Here is an 18,529-nt window from a genome sequence, read left to right on the forward strand (position 1 = left end):
GTGTTTGTTTTTGTGTCTGTCTGTTTGTCAGTTTTTGTGTTTGTTTGTCTATCTGTCAGTTTGTATATTTGTTCGTGCCATGTGAGAGAATATTGTCAAAAGCTGGAGAGGTCATTAGCAAAAAGAGGAACCGGCTGAAACCAAATGCTGCTGAGATGATTCTGTTTTTAAATAAAAATGTGTGAAACACCCAAATCCCCATCCCAGTGTCACTAGCATTCTATACACCTACCATCAAGAGTTCCCTATTGCACAAGCATTTGCGTATTTCATTTAAAAGTAACACAACAGCTTTTTTTTGTTTGTTTGTTTTCATTATTATTATTATTATTTATTTATTTTTTTTATTAATCTGGGGGAAGAATAAAGAATACATTTCAGGCTAGTGGTCAAACCCACTACTGCTCGCACATCAGACATAGTATATAACCACCATACCACCCACAGGTTTCATTGTTCAGATGACACTTGGTCATTTGGTTAGATGACAATTCAATATATTTTTGTCCAGAAGATGTCACCACACTGAATTGTGTCAAATGCCTCGTAGCACGGAACCATCTCAACACATTTGCTTCAGCGGTACAGAAAGCAGCGGTGAAGCAGTGTCGTCTGTCGTGACTCACCACACTGATTCGTGGCAAATGCTTCATAACACTGAATGAACCATTTCGACACGTTGCTTGATATATATTTACTGCTTCAGAAAGCTAAGGTTTCTCCATCACTAGTACGACCCTAATTTCCAAATGTTCCACGTGACGTTGAGACGTGTTTGATGCACGAATTCTTCTTTGTTTGTATGTTTGTTTTCTTTTGATGCACGAGTTCTTTAGAGCGTCATCCTCCAGCCTTTGTGTCGTTGGACGTGCGTGCGTGCGTGCGTGACGTAGTCAAGCTTGTGTGTCTGTCACAGAGCGAAAGAGGCTTGCGTCGTATTAAATTCTCCTCTGAAGTTTATCTGGCTGATCTTCTATCTGGACCTGAGAGATGAAGAAGGCACAATCGCTCCTTTTCCAAGCGTTGACCGTGCTTGGCATTTGGGCTTCGCTTGGTGAGTTCACGTTTTTATTTGACTTCAAGGTTCACTGCAAACGTTGTTGGGACTGGATTTGTTTCTTCAGATCATTAGGGGATCAATATAAAAGGGCATTTTATTGGCCCCACCTCGGGGAAATGTATACTTGTCAGATTACTAGACATATTAAGCAAACTGTCAGTCTCATTTGAAACAATGGAAACAATACATAATACATCCGCGGTTTTGAGACACTTTCTGATCCGACTGTGAACTTTTGAAAAAAGGGTGTAGTAAAGCCTATTTAAAACTAACGACTGACTTTAAGCATTGATATACCACTCATTTAACTCACTGACCGCCACTGACTGAAAACCTGAAACATTCACTTCGGTTTGCCTTGGAAGGCTGCAAATGGATTGGACGTCTAGCACCGTCATTGGCACAGAAACGTGAGAATCCATAGCCAGTCCTCCCAGTTAAGAATAAGCGCACTTCTGTTGTTGTCAGTAGTAAGCTAAACGAACCAAAATTATACATTAATACAAATGTATATATATAACTATTTTAAAACTATTAAAATTATTATGAATTAAAAAAAAATAACACTAAATATTACTATTAAATTGTATAATAATAATTTTAATTTAATAATAATAAATTTAATAAATTCATAATAATTTATTTTTTAATTTAATTTTATAGTATTATATAATACTATATTATTATTAGTAGTAGTATTACTAAATATAATAACACTAAATATATAATACTAAGTATTGACTAATGGCAGTTAAATACTCTTGTAGTTTAGTTTTGGTTAGTTTTAGTTTTATACTAAAGGGTCATAGTATTTACCTATGATATAAATAAATATCTACTTTTTTTAATTCCATTATAATCTTAATGATTTTTTAATCAATAAATTATCAATAAACCCAATAGATTTGTATTAATGTATAATTGTATTTTTTCATATATAAATAAAATTAACATTAAAAAATAAAAAATAAATACATATATGTTACAGTTCTACATGGACTGAGGTTTTCAATGCAACGCTTCACATTCCAGGTGTTTTGTTTCACATTGCGAGATGGATAATTTTGTATGTGGTGCTTGTGTGTGTGTTTTGTCATAATGTATCAAACGTAGGAAGAGAATGTCCAAAAGACATGTGCTTCAACACAACAGAAAACTTAGCTCCAAAACCATTGTCTGTGATCTCAATTGATCTGGATCATGAATACATATAGGTTGAGGTGCTGGAGGGGGAGGGATAATTTAACTTTTAATGACCGAAGGGAAAACAAACAACAACAAAAAACCTGCAGTTGAACACAATCTTGATGACTTTTACAATTGTTGTTACAATATGATTAACACCCCCCACCAACACAAACCTATATAAAGACAAACCGAACACTTTAAAATGCAACTTTTTTTCACCTCGACCTATAACCTTACTCACCTTGTCTTCACTGATGCAAAAGCATCTATTGCACTTTCATATGACAGTTGTTTTGGAAGGGCACTTCTTTCCTGGACTTGGTGGGCTTGGACTTGGTGCTGATGTGGATAAGTTCGCTGTAAAATGACACATTTCAAAGGTAAAGCGTTGGTCAACAACATGTCACTTGTATTCTGCTTGCCTTTAGCCAAAGCATCGAAAGCGTTACTCTTTGCACATCCTAAGTGTGTGTGGGTGTGTGCGTGCGTGTGTGTGTGTGTGTTTCAGACAACCCTATGCTGAGAGCTACAAACTCTTTTGTGAACAAGTGATCCGTCAAAGGATTATCGTTGACAAAGAAGTGCTCAGAATGGACAAGCCAAGAAGGTTGTTCGTGAACATCGTGAAGAACCATGAGGATCTTGATGCTTCAGACTACAGGTAATTTATAAATATTCATACTAAAAAGTTTTTTTTTATTTTTTTTATTTAGTCTCTGAAAAAAAGCCTTGAGAGAACGTTTCATTTTGTTCTCTTTGGTGTATTTGTGTGAATGAGAAATATAAGCGCAAGAGTGAATGTATTATGTGGGTGTGTGTGATGTGAATATGTGTGTCTTGTGCTCATCTTTCCCTTTAACTTTGTTTCAGGCGGGATATGCTGAAAAGAAGATTGAAGTGTGATTTCCCCCAATTAGTTTTTTATGGGGAGAGATTTGTCTCAAAAATATTCTCACAAATGCTTTCGCGATTCACACATATCTTTTGTAGATGCACAAATATATCAGAGATTTTCACATGTATTTTCGAGATCCACAAATATATCCATGAGTTTCACATGTGTTTTTGTAATTCACAAGTATATCCTCGAAATTCACATGTGTTTTTTTTATGTAGTGCGTGCACTCATCATGAATTATTGTTTGTAAGCATTCGAATTGTATATGGGAATCAGCGGCCGAGTGCATTTATTTTTGAGACAAACATAACAAGAAACGGTCAAATTTTCTCACACAAGCGCATTCGCGATTCACACTTGTGTTTTTCGAATTCACAAATACATCCGCGATTCTCACAAATACATTAGTGATTTTCACACGTGTTTTTCAGATCCACAAATACGTCCGCGTTTTCCTCGTGTGTTTTTTAAATCCACAAATACTTCCGCAAATGTCGCATGTTTTTTTTAATGATGTGCGCGCAATTATCATGACTTGACATTTTTTAAGCATTCAGTTTTGCTTGTGAATTGCTGGAGCTGTGTTTTTTTTGTTTTTTTGTTTTTTTTTAAACAGCGAACACGCGCATTTCTTTTTGAGACAAACGTCACTCGATGTTTCACCAAGATTTTCTCACACACAGTAAACCAAGAATTTTCACGTGTCTCAAATAACCTCCGCCTCAGTCCGATAGGCGGCAGTATTGAGCGCATAGAAAGGTCAAAAGTGCCCATCAACACAGATGGCAAATGGTGTTCTACTTATGTAGCGCTTTTCCACCTTTCAAGGCGCTCAAAGCGCTTTACACTACATCGCCATCTACATACAGGTGACGCAGCACCAGGAGCAATGTGGGGTTCAGTATCTTGCTCAAGGATACTTAGGCGAGTTCATCAGGGCAGAGAATTGCACAACCTCTGGGTTGGGGGACAACTACTCTACCGCAGAGCCACGCCATCCCCATCCCCAGATCACATACGGACACCTAGCGGGTGACATTACACCGGGCAACAGATAAACAGGTGTCTTGGGTCCGTTGGAAAACCTACCCTATTCCATTTTTTGTTTTTATGTGTGTTAATAAAAAAAAAAAAAAAAAAAAAAGAGAAATGAATCATCTCCCGTTTCCCAATTAAAAACTGCTAATTCAATAACGGAAACGAGACTTAATCCATTTTACCAATTAATGGTTTTGAGCTGAAGTCGAAAAACAAAATATGTCCAATATTTGTTTTTATTAACAAAAAAAAAAAAAAAACAGCACAAATATGCCAGGGGGTTATAAACATTTCAAACATTGCACATCAGGAAAATAACAAAACAAAACAAAAACAAAAAAACAATGAATAATGCTGTGAGCAATTATTCACAAAGAGATTCAAGTTTTTCCACAAATATTGTTATTTTCCGCTTTTAGATTATTTGATTTTTTAAACAGATTTATGTAGCACACAGTCTCGTTATGAAAGTGAGAAAAAGAAGGTAACAGCTTGCTAAATTTACATTTGTGTAGGTAGAATTTCGACAAAATGACAAGATTAATAATAGAAACAATCTCTTTCTTGAGATTCTTATAGAAACAAAAACAAAAAAGACATTTTCCCATTTGAGTTTGAAGTCCACATGTGTAGGCTCCTGATTCTGAACTTGCAAAGTTCTTTCCAAAATTTATTGGAAAAAGAGCAGGTCCAAAAAAGGTGCTGAACTGTCTCTGTATCAATGTCCCACTTTAATTTTTTTCATGTAGTGGTTTGCAGGATAGTACTTATCTATAGATAATTTTGAAAGCGACTTCTTTGACCTTACTTGTCAACCGAAACATATTGGGGATAGTCCATACTTAGGCGTGGACCAAATGATATCTCCAAAAAGACTTAACATATGCTTTGGATCTAATCTCGTTCTGAAATAGAGATCGAGTATATCTATTCAAATTTTTGTTATGTAGTAAACATAATTTCCCCACACTTGAATTTAGTATATTTGGAGGAGATAAAGTTTGAAATGGCATGTTTACATTTCTGCACAGCATAATGAATCCTGAAGGAATCGCATCATCAACACTAGCATATTGCTTAGGTCTAACTGGTAACTGAAAATAATCCCAAAACTCCGCGTAAAACATAGGTGCCATTAAAAAGTTGTGACACAAAAAGTGTCTTCTGCCTCTAATTGTCCAAAAATAAAGATTTGTTTTTGCAAAGAATTCAATGAGCCATGACCCGGAAGACGAGGCCTTATTGAAGAAAAACATCGTTTTCCGGTTCAAGGCTCATTGTAAAAGCGAACTCGGAGGAAAACAAATATTGGTCGTATTTTGTTTTTCGACTTCAGTTCAATAAATTGACATTGTAAAAACGGATTAAGGTTCGTTTTTCGTTTTTTATTTTCCAAAATTAGAAGGAAAAACAAACGGCCTCAAGGTACACGGACAGTCTTGATAGTTCTTGAAGTTTGGGAATCATACTTTTATAGTCTATGCGCTCAAAACTGCCACCTATCAGATGAAGGCGGAGGTTATTTGAGACACGTGAAAATTCTCGGCTTACTGTGTGTGAGAAAATCTTGGTGAAACATCGAGTGACGTTTGTCTCAAAAAGAAATGCGCGTGTTTGCTGTTAAAGAACACAGCTCCAGCAATTCACAAGCAAAATTGAATACTTAAAAAATGTCAAGTCATGATAATTGCACGCACATCATTAAAAAACATGCGAAACTTGCGGAAGTATTTGTGGATTTGAAAAACACTTGTGGAAAACGCGGACGTATTTGTGGATCTGAAAAACGCGTGTGAAAATCACTCATGTATTTGTGAGAATCGCGGATGTATTTGTGAATTTGAAAAACACGTGTGAATCGCCAATGCACTTGTTCTTGTTATGTTTGTCTCAAAAATAAATGCACGCGGCCGCTGATTCACAAATACAATTCGAATGTTTGCAAACAATAATTCATGATGAGTGCACGCACAACATTAAAAAACACATGTGAATTTCGAGGATATATTAGTGGATTACAAAAACACATGTGAAACTCATGGATATATTTGTGGATCTCGAAAATACATGTGAAAATCTTGGATATATTTGTGCATCGACAAAAGATATGTGTAAATCGCGAAAGTATTTGTGAGAATATTTTTGAGACAAATCTCTCCCCATAGTTTTTCACACCCCTTTCCAGCGCAACATGTCTGAAATGTTTTTTTTGTTTTTTTTGTTGGAGACTTTATCATCAACAGACAAACTTTTAGACAGGATACCTCAGTCATCAGGTACATCAGCTACCGACTCTACTGAGGTAAGACAAGAAAGTGACACTGAACAAATGGCTAGCACACCATCTGGTTGGAAATCCACAGAACAAAGAAGGACACTTTACAGTGCAGGGCTGCTATTGAGGACCATTCTAAGCGAATCACCCTCACTGAAATGCCCATGGCCTCCCACAGCAGAAGATTTAAATGTATGTGAAGCGAAAGCTGTTGTGCCTGTTGAACAGTACAATCGATTGGTGCAACAGAAGAACCAACACTAGCCGGGTATGTTGATATTCCTGATGATGTGAATCTAAAAGTTCTCTCTCTATGTCAAGACATTGTGTATCTGGAATGTCCATTCCTCCAACAAGTGATGCTCTCTTCCAACACAGCAAAAGGGCAAACTACGAGGCAGCAGTAATGCGACATTGTCTGACTGGTATGATGTGTGCCCCTTCACCAATTGGCAATGGATGGGACATTGAGGATGGTGAATTAACAGTAAAATGGATGACTAGAAATCCTGCCCCAGATAGTGTGCTACAGGTAATCCACTGTGGTTGCAAGATAAGCAAGTGTGAGACTGAAAGATGTTCATGCTTGTCTGCAAAAATGTCCTGTACAGATTTATGCCACTGCCAGGACTGTGAAAATATTTCAAAGGAAATGGGATGATGACACTGATGATACTGATATTGATGAGTAATCACCCACCATCTCTCCTATGTTTAGTTTCATTATCAAAATGTTACTCTCCATTTTAACACCTTTAAAACAACAACAAAAAAAGGCTCTTTTCCCTTTTCCAAAAAAATAGACCTTTGTTCAATTTGACTGCCAAAAAAGATGGATGTTCCAATGAAGTGCTATTGTTTTATTGAGAGTGCACATTTCATATATGTGTGTGTATATATATATATGTGTGTGTGTATATATATATATGTGTGTGTATATATATATATATATGTGTGTGTATATATATATATATATATGTGTGTGTATATATATATATATATGTGTGTGTATATATATATATATGTGTGTGTGTGTATATATATATATGTGTGTATATATATATATATGTGTGTATATATATATATATATGTGTGTATATATATATATATGTGTATATATATATATGTATATATATATATACACACTGATACACGGCCCATGGGAAAACCCATGGACAGTGTATCAAATACTTGTTCTCCCCACTCTATACATATATATTCCTAGATTTTGACAAAATTGGTGCAGGGAAACGTTGGGTGAACTTTTAACCCAAAGTTCAGAAGGGTATTATCTTATCAAAAAATGCATTGAACAAGTAGTGCCCAGACAGTGGAACGAAACCCATTTTCTAGGCACTTTTTCAGGGTCCACCCCAAGGCCTAATTCTATTTAACACAAGACTTATTTTTCATCCCATACAATTTATTTAGCAATTGGGGGAAATTACTTAGATACATACTGTAAAAATATTGGAGTAGAGAGATAAAAACAATGATGACATTTTGCTGCTGTCTGTTGTATTTTCCGCGTTCTGAATCTTCCCCATTGGGCTGATTTCTAAATCAGCTGAAATCGTTACTCTGCCGACGTCATCACCTAGATGGAGGCACTAGAGCGCTACAATGATAGGCGGGGCTAAACGGCAGATTAAAAGAAACATTTCTCTTCATCTGCGCTTTGCCAAATTGTTGTATATAGTCGAATGATCTCAAAATATGATTTTAATTCACATAATAATGCTATTTAATTTCATCGTGTCACAGGCGCTTTAAAAGTCAGTGATTGCAGGACTGGTTTACTTTCAAAAAGTGCTTGAGCCGAGTTTTGAGGGTTTGTATTGCGGGACACTCCCTGATGGCCCTACTATGACCCTAGTCATGGGGGCGGGGGCAAATCAAATACTTAAATAGTATTTTTTTAAATTAAGAAACAAAGCACATGAAAAAAAAATACATAGTAATGAAGTAATAAAATAGAAATAATTCTACATGAAATGAAATTCATTCTAAAAAAAAAATCAAAACTTCAAAATATAAATGAAAAATTATTGAAATAAATCAAGATTAAAAAAAATAATAATAATAATAACATTAATTCAAATAAGTGTCCCATGTGTGAATTTTGCTGTGGGAAAGTTATTCATTTAATTTTGTTTTGTTTGATGAATCTTGTGACCTCTCATATCTTAACTCTATGGCTGCCTCTTACGGTATTCAATCCATTTCAACTGATTGTTCGATCGCTTCCAGCCCCTCCCAGTTAAAATGGATTGGACGTCTATCAATATCTTTTACTTATTACCACAACAAAAATTGTGACCTGGGCTGGCGGTGGTGAGGTAAACTAATGATAACTTTTGGATAGATGTCCACTGATGTGACCACTGTAACCGAAAGGGTTAAACATCATCCTCAAAAATAAAAAGTGCAAATTACCACACAAATGTTCCTTTTTGTGCTATACACAAGTGTGGATGCAACCCCGTTGGTTACATAACTCTGTCGGAATGGCTGACGGTTACCCATTTGATTATTTCACCTTATAACGCATACTGTAGCTTGATCTGAGGCTGAAATGCATCCCAACTCTTCTTTCTTGATTTCTGTCCCAATTTACATCCATTGTCCAGTTCACTGGCGCCTGTGGCACAGCTGTGATGGTGTGTGATGTAATCCTACTTGGTTTAGTTATTGTTGGGTAAAGAGACATACTATACATTGTATCCAAAAAATTGTCCATTGCTGCCAGTTTGCTTGGATTTAATAAATCAATATTAAAATCTCCACAGATGAAGAATGTTTTCTGCTTAATAGTGGAAAACAATTGGCTCATCCATTCAGTGAAGGAATCAATACATGAACCCGGTGATCGATAGATTCAACTGACAATTATATTTTTCTTTTTTTCATTGGAGATCTCTATTGTCAAACATTCCAAGTGTTCTTGACATATCTATTCAATTCAATTTTATTTGTATAGCCCTAAATCACAACAAGGTTGTCTCAAAGGGCTTTGCAGAGGCAATATGATACAAAATCAGAAACAGCAAATGAAGCAATGAAGATGAATACATACATTTCAAGTCCTGGGCATCCCCCATCCTTAGACCCTCCATGTCGGCAAGGAAAAACTCCAAAAACTCCAGAGTCTTTGGGAGAAAATGAGAAACCTTGGGAAGTACCACACTGAGGAGAGATCCACTCCCGGGACAGATAGGCAGGGAGCACCAGTACTGCTAATGGGAATTAGCAGGCGAAGTTACAGTCCGTAAAGATACATTGGAGTAAAGGAACAAGAAGAGGTCCATCTAGCCAGATGAGACGGGGGTAGCAACGAGGACATCCATCCAGCCAGGGGTCCGGACAGTCAGGAGGCTGCAGCTGAAAAAGGGGTGGGGGGAAAGGGGAGACCGGGTGACGAGTGATGAAGAGACTAGACAGATATTACCATATTACTAGATATTACCATTGGAAAATAGAAATTAAGTAAGACAAGTGGTACTGTAGGTAGAGTGAGAAAAAGGAGATAGAACTCAGTGGCTGTACTTCCCCCAGCATTATAGCTTCTAGTGCAGCTGTATCTGTTAATACCATACATTTAATTGATTTATGAATATATAGGGCAACTCCACCACCAGTTTTCTTTTCTCTATGTATTTTAATTCGTAATCATCCATAAGAAAATCAATACCTTTATCAATATTAAACCACGTTTCTGTGATCGCAATTATGCTGAAGGGGTGTGTAAATTGGTGCAGATAGTCTTTGGTAGAGCTGACATTTTTGTACATGCTTCTGCTGTTGAAATGTATAATTGACAGTTTTGCCCATTGAGTTGATATGATTTTCATACAGATCTTGTGTAAAAATAATCGCAATTGGTAACAGTAGAAGAAAAGAAATGATTGTCAGGATCACTTTCTATATTAGGGACTCTTTTGTTGGACTCGTTGGATTTAAAGGCCTCAAGTTCTATTTGTTTGTTCTGAAGGGTTCGCAGAAGTGGATCAATGTCGCTCTTATTCCTGAGTACAGTTCGTGTGTTTGATGTATCGTTCATAGTCATTGTATGCAGAGATGGTACCTGGTCTTGATAGGTATCAGTACTTTTCAAGCTCTTCAATATCTCGCACCATCAGCACTTTTGCTTCCTCAGGCGTTCCGTTCCATTTAATGTATATTTTACAATTGACTACCCACGTGTGTTGAATCTTGCGTTGCTTTTTAAGATATCTTGCCTTTTTGGCGATATCAGCATTCTTCCGTGTTAAGTGATCGTTCATATATACGTCGGTACCCTTCAACTTGCGACCTTGTTTCAGCAGCATTGTCTTGTTTTTTCGACTGATAAATCTCACGATGATGGCTGGCGGTCTGTCATTCCTCATCGGCATTGAGTGGCACGCCTCGATGTGCTCCAAGTCCAACGTTATTCCCTTGCTCCGAAGGTAAGATGCCACTTGTTGCTCCACCGAGTTTTCCTCCTGCTGGCTGGGTTCCCCGTCGTCCGTGGCCACCGCACGCGCATAAGTGCGCGGTCGGATCTTATAAATGACTTTCCAATATATGGATTTAAAATTAAGACGTTGCCGGTAAAATGTTGTCTGTAAAAGTTGTAAAGCAATAAAACAAACAACAAAAATGAATGAAATGAACAAAAAACATTTTTTGTAATGGGTAAAAAAAATATTTTTCAAAAAGATCATGTGACTAGTGTTGGGTTTTGTGTTGTTTTTTTCCTTAGTGTGACTTGTCTCTGTGATTACCCATTGATTTCACCTGTCGTGCCTGCACATAGTGAGTCCTCCTGTATTACCCAGCTGTTCCTCGTTGTCTCGTTACCCCTTGTCTGCATGTGTGTGTGTATAAAAGCACCCAGTTTCTTTTCAGTCCTTGTTGCGTCATTGTCAATGTAAGTGTCTATGTCAACGTCAAAGTCCATGTCAGGTTCTCATCAGCAGTATTCACGCCTATCCAAGCCCTTGTGTTCCAAGTGAGTTTTTGAAAAGCAGTCTTTTGTTAGTGACAGTTTTTGTTTGCCTCAGTGCCTTCTTTGGATTATCACAGCCTTTGTTTGTACTTTGTTTTTCGTTGGCTTTAATTAAATCATTTTTGCACCATTCATCTGCCTTGCCTACATTTCCCTGCATTTGGGTCCACCTTGCCCGCCCGCGCTCCCTGACAACTAGCACCTTAGAGACGGTCATTTGCTTTGCTAAGCCACCCCCAAAAAACACTGGAGGTCAGAAGAGGCAAGATGGATATACATCATTTTTTTCAAACCTAAGCTTTCAAAAGCGACAACAACTACTGAGCGAGAACCAAGAACTGAAGATGTGGACCATGAAACACCGGAGAGCATCGCCAAAATGGTGAGCGGAATTTCAGTTGGCTCCACTTCAGACGTTAACCCCCAAAAATGGAAACAAGGTAAAAAAAAAAAAAAAGTTCATTTTCAACGTATTATTATAAATGATGTTCCTGGCTGAAATATTCAGCCAAAACAGATGCGGCGTCTACTTCTCCACGAGGTAAGACAGAAAAACGCACACACGCAGACGCACACACAGCTGGGATGCCTGTATGTACGAGCATGGGCTAAGCTACTATCGGAGCATATATCGTGTAAGTTGATTTTATTGCTGACACTGCGTTTCGGGGTCATCAACATTTTTGGCCCCTCTTGCCAGAAAAGTCAAACTCCACCTTATGGTTTTACCACGCGATACTTTATACTTTGACTTGAGTAGATTTGTGATGAAACACAACTCTTACTCCACTACTTTGGGCTACACTAGTCATTACATTTTTCGTCTTTATTGTACATATTGACTTTATTCTCGCAAGAGGTGCCGACAGTGGCCGTCTCAGTTGTACCAATGAGACGTCGCAACAATAACCACATGACTCCATTATACGTTATAAGTAGCGGTAACAATGTTTGTTCTCCGCTAGAGGGCACTCATGCTCTGGGTGGTGATTCATCGTGTTGTTCTGGTCTGAATTTGAGGGTTTGTGTGTCATCTTTTTGGCCGGATAGGTTATAGTACAGTATGATAATGACAGTCCATCTACTAGTAGATGAAGTTGTGCTTTGAAAAAAATATATAACATTATTTTTTTATTTTTTTTCATCAGACATTGTAAGCAGTTACTGACAAAGTTACTCCTTACTAGAGTATTCTTTTCAACGAATATTTTTTACTTGTACTTGAGGAATGTTTTGGATAACTACTTTTGCTTTTAACCACCTCAGGTCAGACCTCGAAAAACTCTTGAGTCTGGTCACTCGTACATCGAAGCGCCACTATTTTTGCTATTTGACTATCACTTCACCATTAGCAAATGGACTGGACGTTTGTCGCCGTCAATGACACAAAAACACGATCATTCAGAGGCAGCTCTGTGTGTTAATCTTGTCTGAACACAAAATTGGAATTGCCAGTGGGTCCAATGCGTGTCCATTGGCTCTTGATTCAACTCATCGTTGACCATAGCAAATTGAGCCAAGTCTTATCACCAAATTCACAACAACATTTGGAATGTCTTGCAGTCCTCTCCAGCATTTACCACCTACAATATATGCAAGCAGAAAGCTGTTGTGGTGAGAGTTAATACTGGCTCGGAATAAGACTGGTTTGGTTTAACAGAGGTCAGAGGGGGGGTTTGAATGACATGAGAAGGTAATCCCATGAAAACGGGAAGTGCGACTACAACAGTTGGCCGATATCCAACCTTATTCTGACCTACTAACGAGCACATGAAATCAACTAATTTTACAGATCAAAAATGTCATTTATTTACACACTGTGGTTATGATCTCCAATAACACTCCAAAGTCTATCTTTTTGTTCTTCTTAGTATTTTACTCATTGCCTGCTATTGACAGCTGTAGACATCCAACTCATTTAAACTGGAAAGAATGGTTGTGAATGCTCATCTTTCAGTGTCATTGGCGACACTAGATATCCAATTCATTTTGACTGGAAGGGTTGGCAGTGGTCAGTCGCTGCTAGCCTCTCCTAGCCAAAATGGATATGGAGGTCTGGTGCCGTCAATGGCAACCATACGTTGTGTAAAAATGAGTGCCCTATATAGGATTAAAATTGCAAATCTTTTATTCAGGGTCAAGAAAATGAATGTTTAATAGTTAACACATTTTCTCTTTTTAAGAAATGAACTTCTGATGGAAGGGGGAAAAAAAAAAAAGCAAAAGTCACTGACCATCCATGTCAAAGTGTTTCCAGATGTCGATGAACTGGGCGGTTGTGAGCTCGGCCAGGTGCAGGTGAGGTTGCCGAGTCTGGGCTGCCATCTCGTCTCTCCCCCGTGGATTGGATGCACTTGCACGCAGGGCCGGCCCAGGCCACTTAGGGGCCCTAAGCAAAATAATGCCAAGGGGCCCATATTTTTGGCCCACCATTTCGTCACAGAGTACTGTGAAACCCATACATGCAATCCAACCCATACGTCCACATTTTGTATATTAATCAGATTTTGTTGCACTGCATACTCAAACTTCTCACCCCAAACGATTGCCAGTACTTACAGTAGATGGCGCCAAACCTTTTTCTGATTGGCATACTACTTGATAATAATGAAATGACTATATCTACGCTCTCCAGTCCAAATGCATATTATGCCAATATTTCGTTTTACTACAATCAGCGGAAGCCGTACATTTGCCGTTGCCGACAGGTGACAGCTTGCTCCGCTTTACTTGATTCGCTCCAGGCTTTTGCCCTGCAGCTAATGGCAATTACCAGTACGACATATTGACCAGCTCTGCTGACAACAGCGTTCAAGTTGGAGTGTCTTGCACAACAACAACAACAACATCAACAACATGCTCAATTACCGCGAAACTGTTGTAGGGCTGAAGCTACAGAATATTTTAGTAGTCGATTAATTGATGGACTAGTCAGTTGGAATAATCGAGTAATCAGATAAGGAACATGAAAAATTAAAATACCTGAGCTCAGCCTCAAAGAGTATATATAAATATATATATATATATATATATATATGTAATATACATATATATATATATATATATGTAATATATATATATATATATATATATATATATATATATATGTATATATGTATATGTATATATATGTATATATGTATATATATGTATATGTATATATATGTATATGTATATGTATATATGTATATGTATATGTATATATGTATATATATATGTATATGTATATGTATATAATATATATATGTATATATGTATAAATATATATATATGTATATATATGTATGTATATATAATATATATATATATATGTATGTGTATATATATGTATATATATATATGTATATATATGTATATATATATGTGTGTATATATGTATATATATAATGTATATATGTATGTATATATATATATGTATATATATATATATGTATATATATATGTATATATAATATATATATGTAATATATAGATACATATATATATATATATAATATATATATGTAATATATAGATACATATATAAATAAATATTTTTTTAAATGAGGATCTATGTACAACAAAAGAACAATTGGCTAACTTGCATAGAGAAAGTCAGCTAGCATATAAATGCTATAAAATGCTAAAGTTTTTTTCACAATGCTCTTAACAAATGGTTCAGACACATATTCCCACAAAAAACGGCTAAATATACCTATAAACTAAATTATGAATGCATTAAAAAACATTAGCTCAAACAAAAACTTAGCTTACGTTGGTGTTAACAGGGAGCAGTTGGATTCAGCCATGTAAAAAGAGGCAGACCAGAGGGCAGTGTATCCACCCTAATCAATAAAAGTAAATGCAAACACTTTCAAAATAAACCATGACAACGCCACTTTCATTAAACGAATACTCGAAGCAACAACATTTAATTCGAATGTTTTTTCTAATCGAATACTCGAGTTCATCGATTAATCGTTGCAGCACTATACTGTTGTTTCTTTTCTTCTCCGATTTTCTTCTTTCCTTTCTCTGCTCCAGAGGGATAAATTCTCTTCCACATATCCGTGCATCTATTTTCCAAGCAAGTTTGAGCACCAATCATCGCAAAGCAGGTTTAACGTCACTCCCCAGGTTGCCAGATTGTAATGACAAGAAAATGGATGTTTGCATAGATCAACGGCAATGCGCGCCACATTATTCACGATGCTCTATTAACAACGTATAAAATGAGGTTTCCAGATTGGGGCCCCGCCCCCGAGTGGTCAGGGGCCCTAAGCAGCTGCATAGTCTGCGTATATGCTGGGCCGGCCTTGATCCTATCCTATTGTTTAGCCACAACTGGATTCATTACCTTGTTACTTTTAATCCTTCACACAGCCGCTGGAAACAAATGTTTTATCCATCTGCAGGCGACCATCGTGATTTTACAGCACTATTTGGGTGTGTGTCTGCCTTAAGGCAAAACACTACCGCTTTTGTCCAACGGCGTCGCTGAAATTGACTAAAACTGAACAGTTTCCAAGTGTTGCCATTGACAGCACTTAAACCTCCACTCCATTTGAACTGGAAGGGCTGGAAGCGAACGAACGTATTCGCTGTCCCCCTCCTTGTTCAAATGGAGTGGATGTTTACTAGTGACAAACAGATTGAAATTCACAGACAAAAAAAATAAACTAAATGATTGTACACGTACATGACAAAGCAGTACTAACAATGCATTTGTAATTGCAATCATTTTCTGGGAGAAATTGAGCATTAACTGACAGAATTACATGGGTGCCAATACTTTTGGCCAGCAGTGTACGTCGGCTCCTTCACTGATGATGTGAGTATGCGTTGTAAAGTGAATTAAAGTCGCTGCACATAGACTGTGAACATTCCTCACAATGCTTGGTGGAGAAACAGTTGTGTTGATGTCTTTTTGGGTCCGTTTTTTTTTTCCGATCGTACACAATCGTGATCTAGTTTTTATCGGCCATGACTGTTTGCTTGGATGACCAAACGTCCTCTTTGCCCGGACATGTCCACTTTTCACGTCCTGTCCGTTGCATCCGGCCTGATTTATAAATTTGTGAAAATGTCGGATTTTCATGATTTTTCACGGGAACAATTTGAGGAGAATCGCCTGCCTGCGTTGACGTGGCTCCTACTAGTAGTGTGAGAAGTAGTAGTTCTGAGAGACGTTTATGCTGTTGTATTGTGTGTCGATGTGCTGACTTTATGCAATAATATGGGCCATCAGTTGACCCTTTGCGGTGCGTTGCTGCCACCTGCTGGTCAGAATAATTCGCGGCATCTGTTTTTTTTTGTCACGGTTTTGCCCATAAGCTCATTCACTTTCACAGTGCGGTTGTCTAGCGGTAGCATTGACACTCGTGAATGCTTTCGGTTACGTTTCTGCCTCGGAAACAAATGTCTAAGTATTTTATGTGTATAATAACATATGGATGGGCAGTGTATGTATACCTAAGTGGTGAAGGGTCACATGTACAAAACTTCTTAAGTTGTGGTGTCTTGTAGAGGCCAGCCAATCGGAAGGCCACAGTGCATTGTGGGTTGAATCGTTATTTTGAGTGTACACTTATTGTAAACAACTGAGCAGTGAGAATCGTCTTTGCTTTCATCATTGTCTTTGATAAATGGGACACTCGTGTTGTTTGAAAGGCGATAATTCAGTACATTTATTTATTCCATGGACAGCACAGAGCTCTCCTTTGCTGCAGCAGTTATAAAGTACGAGGAGTCGGGTCAATGTGCGCATGGACTCTTTTTTCCGTTCAAAATTAAGGCGATAAAAAAAGGGCAATTCAACAGAAAATTGCTCAGCTCTTTCAGAGAGAGGAAAGAATTGAAGAGGCTTATTTCATTAAATTTTGTTACATTTGTTAGATGGGGAGGTTCAGAACATCTTCCATGTCAATGTGCGATCTTCAAAATACATTCCATTTCACTGTAAGTCATTTGTATTTTTTGTGACATGATTATTTGACAAAAAAATTTCACAATTGTAATTCTATGTTCTTTCGGAGTTCAATTTTTGCATTTAGACGTGAGGAAATGAGGGAAAATAAAGAGATAGAGGTTGGGAGAGGTTGGGGTTTCTGCTATTTTATTAACTGTTACATTGAAAAATACAATTTTGAATGAAAATCAACTTCTCATGTTTACCTTGTGATAGGATGTGTAATGCAGTAGCCTAATGCATGTGTAATACCGTTTTATTTTTATGTGTGTAAAAAAAAAATTCTGGCTCCGTGGCCAGCAATGAATTCTAGCCACTTTCCCCTCTGGCGGTCACCCTAGTTAAGAGCCGTCATGGCGTCAACATCCTGAGAAGAAGCAGCACCTCCCATTTTACTGCGCTGGCAGCCTCAAATCAGCCTGACGTTGGTGACTGTCACATCATCCTCCACCAACAGCCTGTGGATATCTTGCAGATCATAACCATCATTCTCGTATTCCACCTCAAAGTCGTTGCCGACGGCCAAGCGGAAAATGTCGTCGCCGCACTCGATGGTCATCTGTAAAAGAATGCATGATTAGTCCAGCCGACGTGAGAAGAAGCTCCAACCACCTCAATTTTTTGTAATTTGATGGTGTGCCTAAAATGACATAATGACCTCAAAGTCGCTTCCGGCTGCGAAGGGGAAGGAGTCCTTTTTGACGATCTTGTTGACATACTTTCCATCAACATGACTCCCGATGCGGGTCAATAGCTCAAGGTCCCCATCTTTGAAATCAACTTCGATGCGCATCGGGGTGTCTTCACCGTGGCCCAAAGATAGGTGGACGATAAACCTGCAATACAGACAGGTAGTTCTTGTAACAGCGAACCTAACACAACGTGGGGGAATGGTGACAATTACTTGGTTGGGTTCGGCTTCACTTTTCCTTGGATGACGATGATGCAGCCAGCGTATAGACGCTCTTTGAACAGCACTTCGGAAACTTCCTGCACGCACACATAAAGGCAGCGTGAAATTGATATATCAGTCAAGCGCTAATCGCTATGGGCAACCTCCAGAACATGCCAACTACAACTCATACAATCGTCAACTCACCTGGTACACATCCACTTGGAGGTTGCAAGTGCCT

At 37.8% G+C, this 18,529-nt stretch overlaps 1 long non-coding RNA gene across 6 annotated transcripts; it reads left to right on the forward strand.

Annotated features, from left to right (window-relative positions):
• Positions 1-580: 580 nt before the first annotated feature.
• LOC130911424 (uncharacterized) lies at positions 581-7,308 on the forward strand. 6 transcript variants are annotated; one of them, XR_009062112.1, is made up of 5 exons: positions 581-2,628; positions 2,757-2,909; positions 3,119-6,486; positions 6,548-6,727; positions 6,838-7,308. It is a non-coding gene; the product is annotated as an uncharacterized LOC130911424 (long non-coding RNA). The 6 variants fall into 6 exon arrangements; XR_009062110.1 differs by having other exon boundaries at positions 583-1,054; positions 2,512-2,628; positions 3,119-6,727; XR_009062109.1 differs by having other exon boundaries at positions 583-1,054; positions 2,537-2,628; positions 3,119-6,727.
• Positions 7,309-18,529: the final 11,221 nt, after the last annotated feature.

This window comes from Corythoichthys intestinalis, unplaced genomic scaffold (assembly GCF_030265065.1).
Source record: "Corythoichthys intestinalis isolate RoL2023-P3 unplaced genomic scaffold, ASM3026506v1 HiC_scaffold_44, whole genome shotgun sequence".
In the NCBI taxonomy this organism is placed as follows: Eukaryota; Metazoa; Chordata; class Actinopteri; order Syngnathiformes; family Syngnathidae; genus Corythoichthys; species Corythoichthys intestinalis.